General features: G+C 39.1%; 1 long non-coding RNA gene across 1 annotated transcript; it reads left to right on the forward strand.

Annotated features, from left to right (window-relative positions):
- Positions 1-470: 470 nt before the first annotated feature.
- LOC306993636 lies at positions 471-23,944 on the forward strand. The gene is made up of 3 exons (XR_013796492.1): positions 471-536; positions 9,849-9,993; positions 23,653-23,944. It is a non-coding gene; the product is annotated as an uncharacterized lncRNA (long non-coding RNA).
- Positions 23,945-24,340: the final 396 nt, after the last annotated feature.

Raw genomic sequence — 24,340 nt, forward strand, 5'->3', positions numbered from 1 at the left:
GGACAGAATGAGCCCTTTACCACGTTAAAAGGAAAAAATGTTGCTCAAATGTGCTGTGGCATGAGAATGAATCTCTTTGGTTCTTGTAGAAGCTCAAACACAAAAATGAACCTCACTAGATCCTGGGAAACTCAAAAGTGCTTGCTAACAACACAGGTGGAATCTCAATGGTTCACGCACATAATGCGAACATGCTCGAGCTTCTGTTTACCACGTTTATATGTGTGGGTTATAACATGGATGTTTATATGTGAATAAAAGCTTAAACTAAATATGTTCATCATATTATGACTTTACCACAAATTTAACCATAACGACACAGAGAAACGATATCATTGGAGTCAATTTCAGAACGATTTTTTTCCCCCCAGCTAATGAACGATTGAAGAAAACATTGACAGCCAATCAGAATCCATCCCGCTTTAAGAGCGCGAGCATTTAAAGAGACAGACGGAAAAACTGCAGCACGGAGCACGCGCTATGGTGTAGACGTAACTTTATAGTTATTGTTCTTGGTGTGAAAGGGCGACATGGTGGTAAGTAAATTACAATTTCTGGAGAACTATGAATTGTTAGCATAGGGCCTATATATTTAAAACAAAACACCACAAATGTGCAACTAAAAAATATTTTACGAAACATTTCACATTTACGAGTAAAAATAAATACTGACACATGACTTTTAAGTGAGCTCATTCATTCCCTAAAAGCCTTTTCAATCTTCCCTTTTTCCTCTCAAAAACGTAAATAAAAACATTAGAGAACAATCAATTAATCACAGAGGATTTGATCTGCTTAACTGTCAGCTTCATTTGAACTCAGGACCAACGTAAATAAACGCACTTGCGGCGGGAAAACAAAAAGCACACAAGTCCTCCAAAACGCAAGGGCCTTCTTAACTTGTCACAGCCACTGATGGCCAAGCATTAACGCTAGTCAAGCTGTCTGTCGGGTGTCGAGGTTTTCAAAAACCCACTCTGTCACCTGCACGTCAGTTTGCACCTGCCCCTTCACAGAGGGCCAAATAATGGCTTGACTCCTATTTATTGGTTGCGTTCCCTCCTTAATTGCCTCTTCACGTTGTCGTCTCATTCTGCTTGTCAGGAACTAGTTTGTTCCTCCCTCTCATCACTCATGTCTGTTTGAAGACGTCGAAATAACTGGTAGTGGTATGCCTATCTCCTTCTGCTGTATTTAAACATATCTCTTCAATGTGTGTTGCATTCGCCTTCGTTTCCCTCTAAATTGGCACAACAATACACATTTTTATCTTATTTACTTTGAGGATGTTATATTTCATATCAATCAAAAGACAGAAATAGCGATTTGGCTGTTGTAGAACTAAAAATATGGGTCGCCTTATTTCGATGGTCTACTTTAGACATTCTACTGTAACTCTGCAACTAGGCCTACATGTCAATATCAGTCATAGAGTACGAGTAGCTATCAGTAGACTGTCTGCAATATTTGCTAACACATTGTCACATGACCCCACTGCATTGTACATCCTAATCTGGATTGGCTGCTATATTTTGTATTTTTATTCTCCTAAATTTTGGAAGTCCAATCAAATAATAAACCAAGAAATTATGGATTTTATTCATTTTATTTCATTCCTCACACTAAGTAACTTTGTAACTACTTGTCAATTTGTTCTACTAACATAGCAGTCTACTAACATGTTAGTTGATATGTAGTTGCAAAGTTAGTAGAATCTACTCTAAAATGGACTAGCGAAAAATAGTGTAACCAAAATATGTATTTATTTCCATTTGTTGATGGCAGCACATCTTGCACAACACCTCTTAAATAAACATTTAATGCAAAATTGTTTTATATTACTTTCTTTTTGTCAGGATTCCTCCTTCACATCACTCTCCATTACCTCCCAGATCATCACTGACTCCTCCCACTCCTTCAATCACCCGTTCACAGTCCCCTGATTACTGATTCCCATCACCTGTGACTCATCACCAGTTCCCTTTATAACCCAGCATTCACCTCACCTCCGTTGTCTGATCTCGTCATTTCCTGACCACAGACCCACCGTGAACACTCTCCTATGCTAACCCGCTACTTACCCGAGCTTACCTGCATTCCTCCTCGGATCCCATCGTCTCGTCTCAGTCCAGTCCCCAAGGCTCCTTCTCTTCAACTCCCTCTCCTGGATCCGCACCTGAATACACATCACGGAATCAATCATTCAGCTAAGACTCTCCATATTTGCCATAGACTGTCTCACTTACCATTCCACTGTGTGTCCGCAACTGCATTGTTCAATAAAAGTGTGTTTACAACTTACGTCATCTCTCTCCGTGTTTCAAACCCTGACAGAAGATCAGACCAACAACATGCAATCGGATACACGAGACGCTGTTCCTCACCCAGTGCCCACCGCATCAGCGTCTGCTTCAACCAGTCCATCCCCGGATCCACTTCCGCATTCACCCGCTGCTTCGTTCACTGCCTCTTCCAGTCCCATGGCCAAACCAGCGCCTTACTCCGGCGAGGCGGAGGATTGCAGTGGGTTCCTCCTCCAGGTATCGTTATATTTCACTATGAATGAACAACAATTCCATAATGACGCCGCCCGCGTGGCTTTCATCATCTCATTACTCACCGGTTCCGCCCTCCAGTGGGCTCAATCTCTTTGGAATTCCAATTCTCCGACCATTCATGTTTGCAAGGATTTTATTCAACACTTTAGGGATGTGTTTGGACAGTCCGTGGCTTCCCTCTCTATCCACGATCAGCTGTTCCATCTAAAACAAGGCCGTTCTTCGGTGACTGAATATTCCCTTCGATTCAGAACCCTCGCTGCTGCTAGTGGGTGGAACGAACCCGCTTTAATTACTGCATATCGTCAAGGATTAACTCCGAAGATCCGTCAGCTGGTCGTGGTTTACGATGACGTCATGGGCATAGAAGCGCTCATTCAGAAAACTATCAGAGTCTCTCAACTACTAACTGCTTGTGACGTCAATATACCCACTGCACATCCTTCGCCCCCGGCGTCCCAACCTTCTCATCTTACTCCTCCAGCACCTATTCCTATGGAAATTGATTCTTCTCGACTAACCCGTTCTGAACGACAACGAAGAATACAAGCCCATCTCTGTCTATATTGTGCTTCTGACAAACATCTACTCAACAGCTGCCCCATTCGACCTCCGCGCCTTGCGGTAAGCTCAATCTACCATCCTCCTAGCGTTGAACATCTTATCAAAACTCAAGTCCATCTAATAACCCCTAAATTCTGTTTCCCAGTACAAGCCCTCATTGACTCCGGTTCCGCGGGAAACTTCATCTCCTCCCAATGTCTCCAGAAGATGAATCTGAAAAAGAAACGACTTGAGTACGATCTCGCTATTCATACCATCCAAGGTAAACCGCTAGGAAGGGGTCGAATCCGTTACAGTTCTCCCATGTTAACTCTGCAGATTGGATGCTTACACACTGAGGAGATCTCTTTTATGGTGCTGGAGGAGTCTACAGCCGAAATCATCCTGGGACGCCCGTGGTTAATACAACATCAACCCCATCTCCACTGGAAGACCGGTGAAATACTCCAATGGGGTTCGGACTGTCATTCTGCCTGTCTAGTCACTATCACCAAGATTACCCCTTCTCCGTCATCCGCTGAAATAGAGAGTCCTTCCTCAGAAGTTTCTTCGGATATTATCCCTCCATCCTCGTCTGATGTCTCCGAAGTGTCACTGCATTCCACTTCTGTGGAGAGCCCTGAGACTCAACGTCAGTATGAAATTCCAGTGGAGTACCGGGCGTTCCAGGACGTATTTAGTAAGGCGCTGGCCACCAAATTACCACCACATCGACCATGGGACTGCGCAATCGACTTGCTACCCGGTCCAACTCTACCTAAGGGCCGTATCTATCCTTTGTCCATCCCGGAACAGAAGGCCATGGAGGAGTACGTAGAAGAGGCATTACAGCAAGAGTTCATTCGACCATCCATCTCCCCTGCCGCTTCGAGCTTCTTCTTCGTGGCCAAGAAGGACGGAGGCTTGCGGCCGTGCATCGATTACCGTCAGCTTAACTCTCAGACAGTGAAGTTTCGGTATCCTCTTCCTCTGGTCCCGGCTGCTCTGGAACAGCTCCGAGGCGCCCAAATCTTTTCCAAGTTAGACCTTCGAAGCGCCTATAACCTCATCCGTATCCGCCACGGCGATGAATGGAAGACCGCCTTCGTGACTCCCTCCGGTCACTATGAATATCAGGTGATGCCCTTCGGACTGTCAAATGCTCCAGCAGTTTTCCAGGGGTATATGAATGAGATCCTTCGCCCCTTCCTCAATCGCTTCGTGATCGTCTACATCGACGATATACTTATATACTCATCTTCCCAGGCTGAACATCATCATCATGTCGTTCAAGTGCTCCAGAAACTACGCGAGCATCAGCTTTTCCTCAAACTGGAGAAGTGCGAGTTTAACATCACTACTGTTCAATTCCTCGGCTATATCATCAGCCAAGATGGAATCCAGATGGACCAGAGGAAGGTGGAGACCATTTTAAACTGGCCCTTACCATCTACTGTAAAGGAACTCCAGCGCTTCCTAGGATTCGCCAACTTCTATCGACGTTTCATTCAAGATTACAGTCAACTCAGCTCTCCACTTACCACTGCTCTGAAGGGTCGGCCCAAGTCTCTGTCCTTATCATCTGCGGCTCTACAGGCCTTTCAGTCGCTCAAGGAAGCCTTCTCTTCTGCTCCAATACTCACTCACCCTAATCCTGATCTGCCATTCATCGTGGAAGTCGATGCTTCATCCTCAGGAGTGGGGGCCGTTTTGTCTCAGCGGCAGGGGGATCTCTCCGTACTTCATCCATGTGCCTTCTTCTCCAAAAAGCTTGCCCCGGCGGAGTTAAACTACGATATCGGGAATCGTGAGCTACTGGCTATTAAGTTAGCCCTGGAGGAATGGAGACACTGGCTGGAGGGAGCTAACCATCCGTTTGAGGTCATCACGGATCATCGAAACCTGGAGTATCTACGAGAAGCTCGTAGACTAAATCCGAGACAAGCCCGTTGGGCCCTCTTCTTCACTCGATTCGACTTCAAGGTGTCATATCGTCCAGGCAGCAAGAATTGTAGAGCTGATGCTCTTTCCAGAATTCATCAAGTCCCTCACGAAGATAGTGAACCTGTGCCTATCCTCCCTCCAGCCTTATTTCTCAGTCCGATTGTGTGGGACATTGACAATCGGATCCACCAAGAAAACCGTCTCCATCCTGCTCCGCCGGGAGGTCCAGAAGGGAGTATCTTTGTACCGGAACATCTAAGAACTTCTCTTCTGGACTCAGCTCACTCCGTACCGGGCTCTGGACATCCGGGTAGCAAGCGTACCCTCTCGCTTCTCAGTCAACGGTACTGGTGGCCAACCATCTCCGAGGATGTAACAAGGTTCGTCAAGGGTTGTTCAGTCTGCGCCATTGTCAACACCCCGAGGAGACTGCCAGAGGGTAAATTGGTGCCCCTTCCGATTCCTCAGCGTCCTTGGTCCCATATCGGTATCGACTTCATGACCGACCTTCCTCCATCTGATGGGTTCACCACGGTACTTGTAGTCGTTGATCGTTTCTCTAAGGGCTGTAAATTAATCCCTCTACCAGGACTGCCGACTGCCGACTGCTCTGGAAACCGCCGAAGCCCTCTTCCAGGGAGTCTTTCGCAACTTCGGAATCCCGGAGGACATCGTCTCTGATAGAGGTCCCCAATTCATCTCCAGAGTTTGGCGTGCCTTCTTTCAGCTCCTCGGGGTCACTGTCAGTCTCTCTTCCGGATACCATCCTCAGACCAATGGCCAGACTGAGCGCAAGATCCAGGAAATCGGTCGCTTTCTAAGGACCTACTGCCACCAGTACCAGGACAGCTGGAACCGTTACCTTCCCTGGGCTGAGTATGCTCAAAACTCTCTCCGACAAAGCACCACTGGTCTTACTCCCTTCCAATGCATTCTCGGTTACCAACCTCCTCTGTTCCCCTGGTCTGGGGAGTTATCTGAGGTTCCAGCTGTCGACTTCTGGTTCCAGCAGAGCGAGGGGGTATGGGACTCAGCTCACGTTCATCTCCAACAGGCAATAAGGAGACACAAGACCCAGGCTGATCGTCGAAGACTACCAACTCCCTCTTATCAGCCTGGGCAGAAGGTGTGGTTGTCCACCAGGGACATTCGTCTCAAGTTGCCATGTCGTAAGCTGAGTCCTCGATTCATTGGACCTTTCCCCATTGAGAGGCAGTTGAACGAGGTCACCTACAGACTTACACTCCCAAGGCAGTATCGCATCTCTCCATCCTTCCATGTGTCATTGTTAAAACCTTACGTTGACCCTGTCCTTCCTCTTCCTTCAGATACACCTGCCATTGACGTACCTCCTCCTCCTCCGGTGCCTGTGGAGGATGAGCCCATCTATAGGATCCGTTCCATCTTGGACTCCAGGCGGCGAGGTCCCCGTCTCGAGTACCTCATTGACTGGGAGGATTACGGGCCGGAGGAACGTTCTTGGGTGCTGCGCGACGACGTAATGGATCCCACTCTCCTTTCCCAGTTTCACGAGGAACATCCCAATCGACCAGCACCCAGAGGTCGGGGTAGACCTCGCCGCCGACAGCATCCTTCACAGGCGTCAAGAGCCGCTTCGGGAGGGGGGGGTACTGTCAGGATTCCTCCTTCACATCACTCTCCATTACCTCCCAGATCATCACTGACTCCTCCCACTCCTTCAATCACCCGTTCACAGTCCCCTGATTACTGATTCCCATCACCTGTGACTCATCACCAGTTCCCTTTATAACCCAGCATTCACCTCACCTCCGTTGTCTGATCTCGTCATTTCCTGACCACAGACCCACCGTGAACACTCTCCTATGCTAACCCGCTACTTACCCGAGCTTACCTGCATTCCTCCTCGGATCCCATCGTCTCGTCTCAGTCCAGTCCCCAAGGCTCCTTCTCTTCAACTCCCTCTCCTGGATCCGCACCTGAATACACATCACGGAATCAATCATTCAGCTAAGACTCTCCATATTTGCCATAGACTGTCTCACTTACCATTCCACTGTGTGTCCGCAACTGCATTGTTCAATAAAAGTGTGTTTACAACTTACGTCATCTCTCTCCGTGTTTCAAACCCTGACACTTTTATGTTAACTGGAGGATCCATTGATTAATTGAAAATACTCAAAGTGTGGTTCGCTTACTAATCAAACATTATTTATACCTTTTATAAACTCTTATTAACACATCAAGGTTTGGAAGTCAGGAATTCAGTGAATTATATATATAAATATTGAATAATAAAAAAACATAAGAACTTGTATATATTATAACACACACTACTGTTCAAAAGTTTAGGGTAAATAAGATTTATTTAGCAGGGAAGCATAAAATGTATCAGTAAAGACTTTTACATAATTACACAAATGTATGATGCCCCTGCATACTGTACATGAATGTTTTTTTTCCATTAGCATAGTAATAATGCACAATGATTCTGTAAATGCGCACTTGCAGCACTATTTAATAGATTTATATCTCTAAAGCGGATGTGTAAATAACATCCGATTCTTGACTGTAATGCATATTGTATACGGTCGGGTCATTTCACTTAGAAGAGGCCTGTACTAGCGGTATCTTAGTGTACTTAATTGCTTTCATGCCTGATTGATGAGACAAGCTCTTAGTTCTGAGGTTTTATATCATTAATAACCTTTTGTCTGAATCGGTTCTTCTTTTATTTATCATACAGTGTCTGAATCCAATGCATTTATATAGGAAGAACCAATGCAATTCACATAAAGCCCTGTGATTTAAAACCAGAAAGGGTTTAACAGCATAAATGGCTTAAATTTCAGTCTGCTCCTCACAAAGCGCATGACTACGTGGTAATGTTTATTTACCATTTTTGGTTTCAAGGAGGAAAGAAAGAAAAGAGATAAGAGTTTGGAATGACATACCGTAAGCATGAGTAAATCAGATTTTGTTAAAATTGTTGCTTAAACTGTTCCTTTAAAATCGTTGTGTGTGGCAGCGCCGGGCTAAATAAGTCCTGGCAGTGAACAATCAATATCTGTCACTCACCAACCACCTCAAGACTCATGCAGCCTCTGTATTAGGATTAGAAGATGTGTGTGTGTGTGTGTCATCAGTTTTAGATCAAACACAAATGTGCATAGAAAATTATTTCACAATTTCAAAGAAATTATCTACATTTTAAAATATATTTTCTTTTCATACCAAAAAAGTTAGCCAGATTGCTGCTAAGTGCACAGACTTGCCTTAAAATGGATGTTTTATAGTTTGCTGTCTTGATTATTATAAATCTTAAAAATATTTGCTTGTAGGCTTCATATATAACCATCCTGTTAACTTTTTCTGCAAGAAAAATTACGGGTGGGAAACTGTCTGATTTGAAACGCTGTGCAATGTTTCCCAGACAGTTGACTATCCAATTGACAATTTATTTGGATGATGTTTACACTTAAATGGGCCACATTCAGTGCTTTGATAGCATTTTAATTTTTCCACTTTACAAAAAAAAAAAAAAAAAAAAAAAAAATCAGAACCATTTTCACTACTCTCAACCCTAATAATTAAACAGCCCATTTTTGCTATACTTTAAGACTTATGCAAACATATTCATGGTTAAACCTACTAATTTACTGTCATTGATCAGGAAGTGCCAAGCTGCTGAAAACCAAATGGTAATACACAAATGGAGGCGGCCATATGTTAACGTGCATGTGATGTCATAACATACAAATTTCTACTCATTACAGCTCAGTTTCAGTGAAGCTTTGCTCTGCATGTGAACAAACCTGTACACAGAATCTCTTAGAATACAATTTACATTTAGAGATGTACTGTTATCATCTACATTTAAAGACCTGGGAGTTATATTAAACCGCAACATATTTCATATGTTACAAAAACAGCCTTCTTCCACCTCAGAAACATCGCTAAGCTACGGAACATGCTATCCATTTCTGATGCAGAAAAGTTAGTGCATGCATTCATGACCTTTAGATTACTGTAATGTACTACATCCTTGGTTGTCCTGCATCCTCAATAACCAAGCTACAATTAGTCCAAAATGCAGCTGCTAGAGTTCTTAGCAGGTCAAAAAAATATGATCATGTACACCAATTGTATCATCTATACACTGGTTGCCTATTAAGTTCCGTATCAATAATAAAGTATTGCTACTGACATAAGGCCCTAAATAGTTTCGCTCATGTGTATTTAACCAATCTTCTATCACCTTACAATTCATCATGCTCTTTAAGGTCACAAAACTCTGAGCTTCTGGTAGTACCCAAGTCCACTAAATGAGGGAGAGCGTTTTCACAATTTGACTCCTAAAACTCTGGAATAGCCTTCCTCATACTGTGTTCGGGGCTCAGACTCCCTCTCCCAGTTTAAATCTAGATTAAAAATGCATCTCTTTGGCCAAGCATTCGCATAATGCATCTCATAACCTTGAGCTCCAGTTATATCAGATCAAATACATAAATATCTTTGGTTAATGTTATGAACAGCAGCTACACTAATTATTTTCCATTTGCTTTTCTGTTTTATCTCGGGATGCCTATCCTGAGCTAACTAGAGAGTACATCAGTTACAGTTTAGAGGCTCTTATGAATACTTCAGATGCCCAAACATATGTGTGAAGAAATTAAAAAAGTTAAAGAAATGAAATAAATGTCAATTGAACAAAACTATGCACATGGTACATCGACTCACATTTCAAGAGAGCAAGGAAAATCCATTATGTGTCCATTAAGACATTCAACAAAAATGTTTGTCCATGTTCTTTGTCTGTTCCAGATTTTTGTCCTGATATTACAGCTTGAATTCCACAAGAAAACAACCCAAACTCCAAATGATGCTGGACTTTTCCTCACAACAGAGAAAGAGAAGAAAAGAGAAAAAACTCTTGCATCAGTTCCAGTGTGAGGTCAGATGTGTGAAGGTTAGCTCATTAGTTCATAACTCGCCACATTCGTAGCTGAAATGTGTTAGCTGATTAGGTATTCCAGGAGAGTTTGCGGCTGTGCATTATGGGAAACAGACAACAGAGGGCCTCATCAAGCATCTCGCTCTTTTTCAATCTCTCTCTTATGCTACTGTATATTGCTGTTCTGCACCTTCCGAACATGCAGCAATAGCAAATCACTTGTCAACACAGCCTCACTTGTTTTAAGGGCTCTCATCATGTGCTTACAGTTCTACTAAGAAGTTTCAAGGCTTTTCTATGGCAGAATACTGTTACAGTGACTGGTGGGTGAAAAAAAAAAAGTGTATTAACCTAAGTTTGACATTTGTGCAGTAATAATAATTAAAAGAGTCAACTTTAGTTTCATGTGCAACTGAATAGACATGACACTGAAATATTTTTTATAAATGCTTTTAATACTGACAAAAACATGCCCAGTAAGTTCAGCTACATTTAAATATAGCATTTAAAGTCAGCATGAAATCACAAGTTTTTTTTAAAAGATATGGTTCACCAAAAAAAATGTTTTATATGTGAACCAAAAAATTATTATTATTTTTTTAAATTTTGAATATTTTTAACTGTTTTTGTCCATACACTGAAAGTCAATGCGTCCAAAACAACACTTTCATTGTATGGAGTATGGACCAAAACATTTTCAAATTATCATAACAGGTTTGGAACAATGAGAGGTTGAGTAAATGATGACTGTTTTTATTTTTGGGTGAACTTGACTGTATATTAACATGTCTTTTTCTAATTCAGCATTCAGTCCATAGCTATTCTGAACACTGCAGTACAGAGATGTTACATTATACAGAGTAAATCTCTCCAGAGAAGCTCAAACAACTCCACCAACCCACACTGTCCCATCTCCTAAAGCCTAGATCAAACCACACTCTGATCCGAACTTGCATGAAACCTAAGAGCTCCATCTTGTCGGCACGTCTCTACTTTTGAAGTGAAATACACATTAATGACCTCTGTCTGGCATCACTCGCTTGTCATTCTAAAGCATCATCCACTAGACACACGGGGGACCCCCCTCCTCCTGCTAAATGATACATCAAGACAGTTCATCCATCAGAATTGATTAGAAATTGATTAATCAAGAGTTGATTAGAGCCAGAAGAAGGGAGGTCATTCAATTCATCATCCTAGCCTGCTAGAAATTAAGTGTAATTAAGTAACAGAGGATTTAGTACTTTAAATCGCACACAAGGAAAAGGAAAGTATTTCAAATTAGAGTGATCTAGAGATATCTGACCTTTCCAGTTCAGATTTTTCCCAATATTTTGTTCATACGAATTTGAATTCTAGTGCTATAATACCTAAACAGAACGTAAAGGACAAGTTTAATGGTTAAATCATGGAGTAAATCAAAAGTCTATTGAAATGATTGATGTACTACCCTGACAACTGGTGCATTTAGCAGTGGATGTGATATTATGGCTAATGTTATAATAATTTTTCTTCAAGGGAAGCCATAAAAAAGTATTCACTTGACCGTTAGCAGTTAGCATTTATACAATTTATGCTGAAGTATTATGTGGAGTACAAAACAGTACATTTACAGTATGTAAGTGATGTGACAAGTCCCAGTTAGTCTAGCACAGTAAATGTAGCAAGGTTTTTAGAATAGAATAGTAAGTGTTAGTTTTAATATGTCAAGTGTTGACAAAAACGGTGTCTTTACCCTGTTTCTTGAAAATGGCTAAAGACTCTGGTCGATTTAGGCAGGTCATTTCATCAGCAGAAGATAAAGATTGTTTAAAACAATGACAAAAATAAAAGATTCACATCCAAGACCAACCTATAGTATCTGACAATATTCAAGAAATATGCATTTGAGAGAATTTAAAATATTTTAACATCACTGGCCTGCACTAACTGAAGCAGCTCAGCAGTTCACCTTTGATACTGCATCATCTTTGAACATGAAATGGTCACACATCAAGCTACAGAACAAGCCAGCACCGAATGAATAATAATACGCAAAGAGGACAATGTCTTGGGTTTACACAGCAGCAGCTTTATCACCTGCTACCACCATACTAGTTTGAGTTTCAATTAAAGCAAGAACAGGGAGATTGGGAAATCATTCTTAAGAACGTTCAATTCATGACTTGTAGATGCAGTGCATTTACAAAGTCATTCTAGTCAAAAACTTGTGACTAGTAGTAAAGTCTGGAGTCCAAAAAAAGGGAAATGAAAAGCAATCAAATGACTCAGCTCATCTTATCCATGTAGCTCATCTCATTTCATAAAATAAGCAGCCTTGACATTCCCCAGCTGCGGTACAGTTGCCAGATTATATTGTGATCTTCTTTTGCCACGATGCAAACTATAGTGGAGCATTATGTTCTTGCCCTAAAGCTTCTGCCAGAATGAGCCTGCCAATTCAGGAATACCCAGACTGGTGCTCCAAATACTAATTTCCCAGGGCATTGTGGGCTCAACTCAGAATCTGTTCAACCAACCGAACCCTCCCAGACCCAGCAACCTGGGTAGCTGCTGATGTAATTGATCCAATTGTTTAGTAGAGAAAGAAAAACAATTTAACCCCACTACTTCTGCCAAGACGAGAGCTGTCAGTCAATTTCTTTGTGGAGTGGAAGAGTAGACGGTCACTTCAGTTGGCACGTTAAAGTGGAAGCGCAAAAAAGTCCTTCACAGACAAATTGAAAGTGGAACACATTGAGTTTCGATTTAATAGCAGTTTAATTGGAGTCAGTGGCTTGCTTCAATGGCTTTTGTTCACTGGGTTCAGATGGCCTCAGTCCCCATTTTTGAACACCCACCATCACCAACTCATCTCCACTCTTCTCTTCCCACAATTGGAGTATACTTGCACAAATGCATGCTACATCAGGAACTCCATTAACCACATCCATTTGACTGCACAGCTAAACAGCACAACAACTTGCAGAGGAATAAATGAATGTCTGGAGAGCAGATCAATAGAGCAAAGGTTTGGATCTAGTGGAAAACAGAAAGATGAGAAAGTCAGACACACGCATAAACACCGAAGGTCAACACTCTCAGTGGCAGAATAGTTCTTTAAAAAAGATGCAGCTGAAGAGGATTCTGGGAAGAACTCGGACTTGGTTTGTGACTGACTCTGTGGCTTCTGCAGGACTGACAAAGAACAATCTCACAATGGTCTCTCAGGACGTATTGATTGAGTTGGATTCAAGTGATCTCTTTTTACCCTGCTTCCTGGCTTTGAGTTTGCCTCCTCCTCGGTCCCTTCTGGTTCTCCACAGCAGACAGGGAAAGTAACTAGCTTCAGGGAACTGCAGAGGGATAATATGTAGTTATGGTTGTTCCCTGCTTTTGTAGAAGTGGTGTGGAGTACCACTCAGAACGAGTGATCAGAAGTGTCGTTAAAGACAGAATGAGGACAGAAGACAGGCAGCACTAAGGGTGGAGTTTGAGACCTTTTAAAGTCTTAAAGGCTAGTACAAGGGTTGGCCTTCATTGTTGATGGTTGGTGACTAGATTGTAAGGTCCATCATTAGCTGTAAAGTGGACCTCAAAACCTAAGGAACACTGGTGATTTGCTGATACAGGTTGATCTTCTCTCTTATTGCACTAGGAAAGTTGTGTTGCAAATTCTGTGTGAAAGTCATGTTGTTTTGGATACTGAATGGAGTTGACTTCAGTTAAACTTTTATTAACCCTAGAGTTCAAAAATCATCTGAAAGGTTGAAGGGTACTAGCACATGATGTTTCCATTCTGTGAGTCCAAACCAGCAAACATGTGAACAGAGATCAGGCCATCGCAAATCTATTTTCACAGCCACACAAGCCAGGATCGATGAACAGTCAGAAGTTGCCAGAGGTTTTTGCGGGGGTGTTTTTCTTGTACGTGTGAAAGGTGAAGAGGAAACCGAGGGAGTAAAAGACAAGAGGAAACATTGACAGTCAGAGTCAGTGACAGATAGAGAAGTAGATGAGGATGCATTTTCGATTGTGTGCACGTGCTGCAGGGAATAGTTCACTCAACAAAAAAAAAAGACAAATCTGTCACCATTTGCTCCCTGTTAGTGATGCACTGAAATTAATTTGTACTGAAACCCAAAATTAAAGTTTTCCTTTAGCCGGGAACCAAAAATAGTTTATTTAAAGTGTTAGTTCACCCAAAATTTTTAATTCTGTCATTCTGTCTCCCTCATGTCGTTCCAAACCCGTAGAACTTCCATTGATGAAACGAAAGTCTTACGGGTTTTGGAATGACATGAGGGTGAGTAAATCATATTTGGGTGAACTAACCCTTTACGGTAATAATCAATAAATGTATCACATTTAGTTAATGACCAACACTCAAAGTTTGCAATCTTAGACGAACACTGCACAAGGCAGTTTTTATATCAACTTTTTAAATAACAGAATTATGTTTATACTCAAATTTGTTGAAATATAAACTTTTAAACGGTGGCTATAATAAAAACTTGTTTTCATGACAGATTTATTCTAACACATTCATGAAGTGAAAAACATAAGTTAAGTAAAAATATAATGAATATGTAACAGTGCATATATTTAGCAAAATGCTTTGCCCTAGAGATATTTTTCTACCTAACTAGTAAGTTTATGGTTATTGAATGGCTTCCCTCAGGAAAATGTTAACGTTACAATTGCAAGCCCTTTTAGTGACACCTTTCTGTTCCAGTCAATGATTTAAGTCAAACCATTTAGTCCAAAACTGAAAATTTGCAGTTGTTGAAATTACAGTGAATCACTACTCCATTTTATGTCACACTTGGCACTTGTATAGTCATGACACTAAGCAAATGGCAATTAATGCGTTTGTGTGCTTTCCAGTTCAGTCATCTTCCACCTGAATTCTTTGTTCCATCTCTGGCACAACCAGAAATAGACCTGTTACAGCCCTCGGATCTCTAGAGTATCACCGTTCCCTCTGGTCTACAGGTCTCCAAAATCTAACGCCTGTTCAGATTCGTGCTGTTCTATAGCCACAAGAGTGCAAGACGGCAGCCTGTCAGAGTCATGAACTCTCAGTTTCCTTCTTCATTCCTAATTCAGTTCACTCCTGCCACCAGTTATTAATTACACGATCAAGATTTCAGATCTCAGATCAACAGGCATTGGGGGGACTGTACGATATGTGGGGCCTCTGGAGACTCAACTGTGCAGTTTAGCTTTAGCCGTGCAAGAAGTTGATGTCACAGGTGATGAGCAGTAGATGAAGGCTGTCGCTATGGGTGCCGAGTGTCGTCCCTCAAATCTGACAACTTGGTGATTTTTCCATAAACGCACACAAACTCAAGACACATTTCCAGTTCTCGACCAGCAGAATGGATGGGTTCAGATATTGCTTTTTTACCATCATGGGGGCGCATGGCAATAAATACATTGGTGCTTGACATCCACATGCCATCTGCTCAGCCATGGGCCCTGCCAGAAAGGGAATAGGTGGCATTTCTCAAGTTGACATGCGTGCCAGTGTTTTGAAGAGGCTGCAAGGGACCTGGTGGAGGGTATAAAAAGGAAGAAAGATAAACTCAAAAACTAGAGGGAAAAAAACTATATACTGCACCTCTGACATATGTGTGATTAATTCCATCTTAAAGTGAGCATGGACTCACGAGGAGTAAATATCATTATTCTTTGTGTGGTTTTTGGCTTTTCTGTCAAGCACTATCGGTAAAGAATTTGTTCTGTTCTTAATACTCCATACTTAATCAAAATGTGTCTTGTGTAAACTTTTATCTTAACAAAAATATATCAAAATACTCAAATGCTGAGAGAACACTGTAAATTTGTCAAATTAATTTAATTAAAAAAAAATTTATAAATTGTGGGGGGGGCTATTGAATAAACATTCTGTATACACTACTGTTTAATGTTTGGGGTCGGTAAGATTTTTTAAACGCGTCTCTTACGCTCAACAAGGCTGCATTTATTTGATTCAATCTAGTAAAACAGTAATATTGTGAAATATTATTACAAATCTGTTACATATATCTACATAACTGTTTGTTTGTTTTTTATCCTGTGATGGCAAAGCTGAATTAGTTACTCATTCAGTCACATGATCCTTCAGAAATCATTCTAATATGCTGATTTGCTGCATGCTCAAGAAACATTTATTTTCTACTTTCAATGATGAAAACAGTTGTGCTGAATATTTTTGTGGAAACCATGATAAAACATTTTTTTTTAAAGATTATTTGGTGATAGAATGTTCAAAAGAAAATAATTTATTTGAAATAGAAATATTTAGTTACAATATATGTAACCCTGGACCACAAAACCAGTCACATGGGTACATTATTTGAAATTGTGATTTATTCATCACATGGAAGCTGAATAAATAAGCTTTCCATTGATGTATGGTTTGTTAGGATAGGACAATATTTGGCCAATATACAACTATTTGAAAATCTGGAATCTGAGGGTGCAGGAAAAAAAATCGAAACATTGAGAAAATCGCCTTTAAAGTTGTCCATTTATGTTGGCGATTGTGCTGCATTCACTCACAAAAATAAATGTTTTATATATTTACGGTAGAAATTTTACTAAATATCTTCACTTAATAGCCTAATGATTTTTGGCATAAAAGAAAAATCAATAATTTTGACCAATACAATGTATTGTTGGATATTGCCACAAATATACATGTGCGACTTGTTGTGACTGGTTTTGTGTTATTTTTGATACAGTAAATTTAATTAGTCCTTGCTGACAAAAAGTAAATTCTTTTCAAAAATACTGACCCCAAACTTTTCAACAGTAGTGAACATTGTGCATATAATATATTTTAAAGTATATGTAATACACCCAGGCAAAAATCACTAAAAAAGGATAAACAGTTGTTTCAGGAAGATGCAATTTGAGCGTCTGCAAGTCAAAATGGGTTGATGTTTATTGGTTTCTGAATTGCTGAAGTATTCTTCCTGGAGCTATGCTTTGCTCAGCATTATGGGGAGTGGACAGGCAGGGCTTGATTCACATTGAGAGGATACGTTTCATACCAATTGTGAATACAGTGTTACCCGTGGGCGAATGCTGTTATGAACACCTAGTGTGTGACCTTTGGGCTTAAAACAGCCTCATAGATATGAAAAATCCCATCTCAGCTAGTCTAAAGTACTTCAGTCTAGAAGTTGATAAGTTTGGTTTGAAATTGCCTTGATGAATCTGACAAGTTTAAAATGTCTGCTGTAACAAGTATGGTGCCACATTAACTACATTTTTTAAGGATGCATACTGGCTGCATGTCTGTCTTGTGGTTTGGTGTCATGTCACTGCAGAATTTGCTGGTAAATCTCATTCTGTCTTACACAAATGAGTCAAACTTTGGAGAGAGAGATATCCAAGCCATTTGGGAATCTCCAGAGGGCAATGCCATAAAAGTGATGGCCCTGTTCCATTAAGATCAGATATAAAGATGCTAATGCCGAGTTCACACTGAACTATTTTAGGCCCGATTTTCACTCGCCGACAAATGCCCGAAATCATAGGCTAATCGGTGCTCGTTCACGTAAGTGACAATCACGCAGTGTGAATGATCAAAGACGCGATCTGAAAGAATCGCCGACGCCTGTGAGATATTTGGCATGCTAAATATGGACCTGTCGGCGATTCACAATCCTGCTGTGTGAATGTGTTCTGACTGAAAACTACATCGGCGATGACCTACAGCCAATGAGAGCAAGATACAGGACAGCAGGATGTTCAGGGAGGAGTTATAGACCAGAATATCAGTATTTTAATAGATATATTTAAAATGATATCAAACAGAAGCAAAGTACACATTTTGCTTGACCAGCAGCAACAGCAGCACATTGCAAAATTATTTATTTACCCCCAACTCTCTTTGCAGAACACACAGACCTTGCTCTCGTCTGCCCAACCATTTCCTCCTGCATAATCTGTTTTTCTTTTCTCCTTTTCGCTGCAAATCAGCGCACAGACAATTTGGATCGCAAGCTTCTTGCAGGCTATCATCACTTCTGTGTGTTTGGTTGTGAAATGTTGTTTGTGGACCAGACAGAAGTTGTCGGCGATTCTTTCTTTTGTAAAGTCATGCAGTGTGAAACCTCCTGTCGCCGATCCATCGTTCAGTGTGAACACAGCAGCAACTGAATGTTACCCCAGATAGTCACGCAGTGTGAAAAGAACAGTGACCCAACTACTTTGAAAATCGTGCAGTGTGAACTCGGCATAAGACGTCTTGGCCTAAAGCTGACACTGGAATAAACCCAGCACTATAAGGATGTTCAAGTTCTGTCACAAACACAACATGCCACTTTTAGCATGCTCCTTTATTCTACTTAGAACTCAACAGGCAGTTAATGAACATCCCTATGAATGATTAAGCAAGTTTTTGTTGACAGCTTCAGTGTAAGAAACAAATGGTCTCATGAAAGCGTTTCCAAACAGGCAAAATTTGGGAAGGTTGTTGGTTGGTTAACTGCTTAACAGAGTATGTTGAGTTCAGAGGATTGGGATTAAATATACTCACAAACTGCCTTAATGTTTTACCAGTGGCTCTATTCAGATGGTATTATTTATGACATTTGAGTTACAATTATTAACAGAACTGTGATTATTTAACTAACTATGCAGGTAGGATTGGGATCTCAGAAGAACTGAAGCCCAATAAAATAAACAGAACTTAAAGTCTAAATGCTCCAAAAATGTAAAAAATAAATGAGGAACTAATAATATACCCCAAAAACAGACATTCCCATCCAAATGGGATTAGATTTATCTGCGGACCCCTGAGTTTGCAAAAAAAAAAAAAAAAATGTAATTCAAATGGAAATAAACCACTAAAGTTCTTCTGTAAAACATAAATGTGTGTGCCCTCCTCAGGGAAAAATAGTCCAATCCGAACAGGGCTTAAGATCAACTCATAAACACACCAGGACAACAAATTTAATCAAAAACTTAAATAAATAATAACTAAACAAATCTTTCATGACTTGTAAAACATTACTGGTCTACATGAAAATACATACACACTCACAAACACACACCACCCTACATTTCCCACTGCTCTCTACTGGGTTTCATCACTAGGGATAAAAAAACAAGGATGGTAAACTAATACCCCTGTAAGGAGTGATAATATAAGATTTTAAAGTGATTTTAATCAAATAGAACTTTAAACTAAGATTTGAATAGGGATGTACTCTCAGATAATAAGGTTTAATGGCACCATATGCAGATTTCTGTATTATGCCACCTCAGCAAAGAGAAGTGCAGAAGATAGAAAGAGAAGCTAAACTGAGAAACGCAAGAGATTGGAAGGTCGTTCAGGCTTAAATTTTCGTATTGGCTCTACTTGACCTTTAAAGCCAATTTAGCAGCATATTTCGCATATAAAAAAGACATGCATAATTGGCTTGTGCATGTTAATTCATTTATCTAATGCAACACAGACTACATACAAACAGTGTTGTGGAAAGTTACTTTTAAAAGTAATGTGTTACAAATAAAATATTGCGTTATTTCCAAAAAAAAAACTTTTTATGGAAAGTAATGCATTGTGTTACTTTAGATGTTTCCCTAAAGTAATTTTTGCGTATTGGTTGAATTGGATCATCAAATGCATTGGTTAATTAAGTGAGATAATTGTCCATGTTAGTGCAAGTGAGAGGAGAGGTGTCAGTCAATAAATTAACTTGTTTGAAAAAGTAACTGTTTTGTTGTCAATTTAAATGGAACTCATTACTTTAATAGTAACTTGAAAAAAGTCATCTGATTACATAACGCGATATACTCATAATGCGTAACCCTCAACACTGCCTATCATCTCAAAACGTTTTGAGCCCTGTTTACGGTTGAATTTAGTGCTGAGCACTTGTGATGAGGCCAGGCAAGACAGATGTAAACGGGCTCCCAGAGTGACGTCTTTCCCCATCACTCTGTTTTTCTCGCTAAGCAAGGGAAAGCAACAGTTGGAGCAACAGATGGCTCAAGGAGTGAAAACTAAAGACAGCTCTGCTGGTGACGTAATGAGGAAACTTGAGAGAGAAAAACATCCATGTGTTCTGTACAGTCATTCATCCTTATGATGTCTTCTAGTTTATACTTTAAGCCCAATACGCACTGAACATGGTCACTTCGATAGCTTGGGGTTTTAAAAGTTAATTTCTGCATAAGCAAGCCTCGAATGCAAAAAGTTATTAAATACATAATTCCTCAGTTATTTGTGGAAAAATATGTACAGTATTGAATAAATGCATTAATAATAACACAATAAGAGAGCATGTTGTCACACTATATTGGTTGTCACATGGAACATATCATTAAACTATAGATTTTCATCAAGTTTACACACATAAATGAAAAATGTATTTAATGAAACAACAATTCAGAGAATTTACAACAAAATAGAGAATTCACTAAATATTCTAATTTAACACGGATATGTATGTTTGAAACTTGAAAACACTTCTATAACTAACCAACCTGGTCACACTAAATGCGTCTCTATAGCACGCAGTGTTTATCGTGCAGTACGCAAAACTGAGTTTTTACAGCAGCATGTGTCCAAATTTCAATCTTAACCGTTCTATTTCATCAGAAACGATCTGAAAACAGGGTTTTAAGTCTAAAATACCGAACTTGTCCTTTAAGTACCATTTATAGGCCTGCCACCTAACTAAAAGGCCACATGCTACACAAATCATCAAGACAGCAAATAAACGTTAAATAAGCAAAAATCACTCTTAAACCAATCAACCAACAGACCAACTCAAGAGCTCATCTGGCTCAGAGACAATAAGACATGCCCATCGGCAAAGCAATCAAAAACTCAATCCAACAAACAAATACTGGCCAGAGTTTTAATTACTAACATTCGAGATGCCTAAAACTGTGTCTGTAATAATAATGTCTGTAGGATAAAAGCAGTTATACACAATGCATTGACATCCAGAGATTTGGCTTTATCATACATCCAGCACATGTAAAGGTCTTCCACAAATTTCAAGAGCACCCAGTGGACATAAAACAATTAAAACCCATTTCTGAAGAGATGTTTCTTGTACTGTATCAAATCCATCTGAGAGTTTTTTGTTTGTAATCCACACTGTTTGACATCTACCTGCACATTGACTGACTGAGTGTTTGATTGGCAGGTCCCTCGTAAAGGGGAAAGTGCCAAAATGGCTGTCTTAAAGGGCCAGTGCATATTTTGGTAAAACAAAAATGTTTACATGTAAACACTAGGATGGTCTTTATCAACACCCAGGTTTGTCAATCTTTTAGATGCCATGGCATGGTAAATGGCAAATATATATTTTATGTAAAGACCAAATACATACTTTAAAAGTTAATATTATCAATTTGCATAAAATTGTATTTGTAAAGTATTTAGCTTCTATGTTACATTTATTTAAAACAATTATAATAACTGTATTACTGTGCTGTAGATGTATGTATTTTAATGTATTAGTAATTTTTTAATACATTTATTTATTTGAATCAATGTTTTATTTATTTTATTTATTTTAATTAAATTTTTACTTTTTTTACTCTGTTTTTGCCTTTAAAAAATAACTACCCTAATATAAGCATATTTATTATTACTTATAATATTAATAATATTTATAGGCATTATTTTTTAGGGTTAGGGGATTGAATATACAGTTTGTAGTATACAGTTTGTAGTGTATAAATCATTATGTCACACATAAAAACACTGTGTGCGTGTGTATGCTACTGAGTCAGATATGAAGCGTTGTGATTCAACCTTTGTAAGATAATTTTCGCTCTGTCTATTTCTCGACCTCTCAGTGTGGGTGAAAGGAGACGCTCCCTCTTTATTACATTTTTCTTCACACTTACCAAACGAAGGGATACAATCTAAAGCTGAAACGAGTCACAAAGCCACAAACCTGTATGAAAAAGCAACATGATGTGCATAAATGACATCTCAGAGGGAACGCTGTTCTAGATTTAGCTTTTGAAACGTGACTGAATTAAATTATACAAGGGTGTGATTAAACTGGTGGTCACCTTATGGTCAAAGTTGTGGGATACTAACAGTCAATAGTGATGCTGATAATGTAGTGTAAAATTATTTTTTTGTGATGAGGGGTGTTTGCTACAAGACAATTAACAATAATTAACTACATTTTAATTATTATATTACACTTTAGCTATTCTATGAGATGCTTGTTTCCAGTTTTTATAAACAAAAAGTTTTTTTTCTAAGATTTGAATAATTCTAATAATTTTACATTATAATATATCATCTAATCATTTTATATTTTTAATATAATATCATGAAAATAATGTGTCAATAAATTGCACTGTGCCACCTCAAACTCAATTAAAAAGTTTAATGTGTGATATAGGACATAATTATGTCATAATTAGGTTGACAGTTTTACAGTTTAACTTGACATACTGAAAATCATGAAATACAAGATGCTTCTTGGAAAATAATTGAATGCAGATATTTCTACTTCAATTATCAATTGTTTACTATATTATGGTCATAGTAACAGGGTTGACATTTTAAGATTGTCCCCTAATGACCAATATAACAGGATGACCATTTATTATTATTTTATTATTTTTCTATTTGTGGAAGATAAAAACTTAAAACAAATCATAACTTTACATAGTTACAATGCATTTCTTTTAAAAATATAAAATATAATTTAATCTTTCCTATCATAAAAAAAATCCTCAACAAAAGAAATTTGTTCACTGCTTCTATGAAAATATTAAGCAGCAGTTGTTTTAAACATTAATAATAATAATAAGACATGTTTCTTGCATATTAAGAATGATTTCTGAAGGATCATGTGACACTGAAGACTGGAGTAATGATTCTGAAAATTCAGCTTTGCCATCAAAGGAATAAATCACATTTTAAAATATAAGTATTAGAAAATATTTTAAATGTACAATTATTTCACGATTTTACTGTATTTTTGATCAAATAAATGCAGCTTTGCTGAGCATATCAGACACAGACTTGCCTGCCCAACAAACATATACTGAACCCAAAAGTTTGAAAGGTAGTGTGTACACAGAAATTATTATTTTTTTGCCTAAAAATCATATAATAATTATTTTTGTTTTGACAATGAAATACTGTGAATCTGAACCTATTGTCTCTGTTAATATTATTATTAAACATAAGAGTTAATATTAAAGGTGATGCAAGCAGTTTTAATTTTGAAATGCCACATAAAAAGTTTCCCTAATTTTCATCAAATGACAACAAAAAAAAATATGGCAAAAAAATCTGTGTACAATTGCCCTACTTAGTGCAGATAATATACCACAGAGATCTGCATTCATGAAGCACCAGTGATTTAGCACACAATTATTTACAGCCAATGTGTCAACCGATCGGGAGACTCAATTCCCGTGTGAAAACAAAATGTCAGAGTACGCCTCCCTCGTACGGCATGTTTTGGTGTTTTTTGCTTCTGTTTTTGTGTTCCAATGGGCGTTGACTTGCACTCTGTCTAATGTTAAGGGTGAAATATCATCATGTCCCTCATTCAGGCCAATTCATCAATGTCAGGAATCCATTTTAGGGGACCCATAGGGACAATTTTGCTTTCTACTAGCATAGCTAATTTCTTTCAACCAACCAGAGGAACCTTTCTAAAACCCCACTGTCATTCTCAGGAGGTTGATGGGTGTGTCCGGGATGACTCCAACACGGCTGGTAGAACATCTGCTGGTAATGGAGAAGATGGACCTCCACAAAGTGGGGTCAAAGGATGAAGATTACAAGCCGGGAGAAAACAGCTCTGTTGGGTCGTCACAGTGGGCTTCTCGGGTTCTTTTCCAGTCATACTGCAGATCGAAGAGGATGGTGAAGGTCTTGCTTCAGGTGAACTGCGACAGAACATATATGCATTTATATGGCTTGAGTTTCAGTTATTTCTCTCTCTCACACACACACACACACACACACACGCACACTTTTTTATTTTTACTGGTGCACCAAATTTTGCAGTATATATATATGTCTGCTATATACCTGATTTGCAATCAAAATAGATTTTTTGTTCTAAAAAAATGGTTTATTATATAAATGCATGCATGATTATGAGTAAAAAACTTTGAGTTGAAAACTGCATCCAAAGCATTTTAATAATAGCATAAAGGTCATTTTATTGCTTTTATTATTACTGCTTTTATTATGAGCTTTTTATCAAAACAACCCAAATAATTCCCAATGGCAGTCCCATGCTGATGTTATTCTCTCCAGAAGAACATAAGAGCAAGAAACGACCTTAAAACACAACAAATAAATTAGACTGTAATTTCATGATTTTCTATAAACAAATATGACTAAACCAAATTATGT

Source organism: Phoxinus phoxinus (assembly GCF_949152265.1).
Source record: "Phoxinus phoxinus genome assembly, chromosome: 25".
NCBI classification, from domain to species: Eukaryota; Metazoa; Chordata; class Actinopteri; order Cypriniformes; family Leuciscidae; genus Phoxinus; species Phoxinus phoxinus.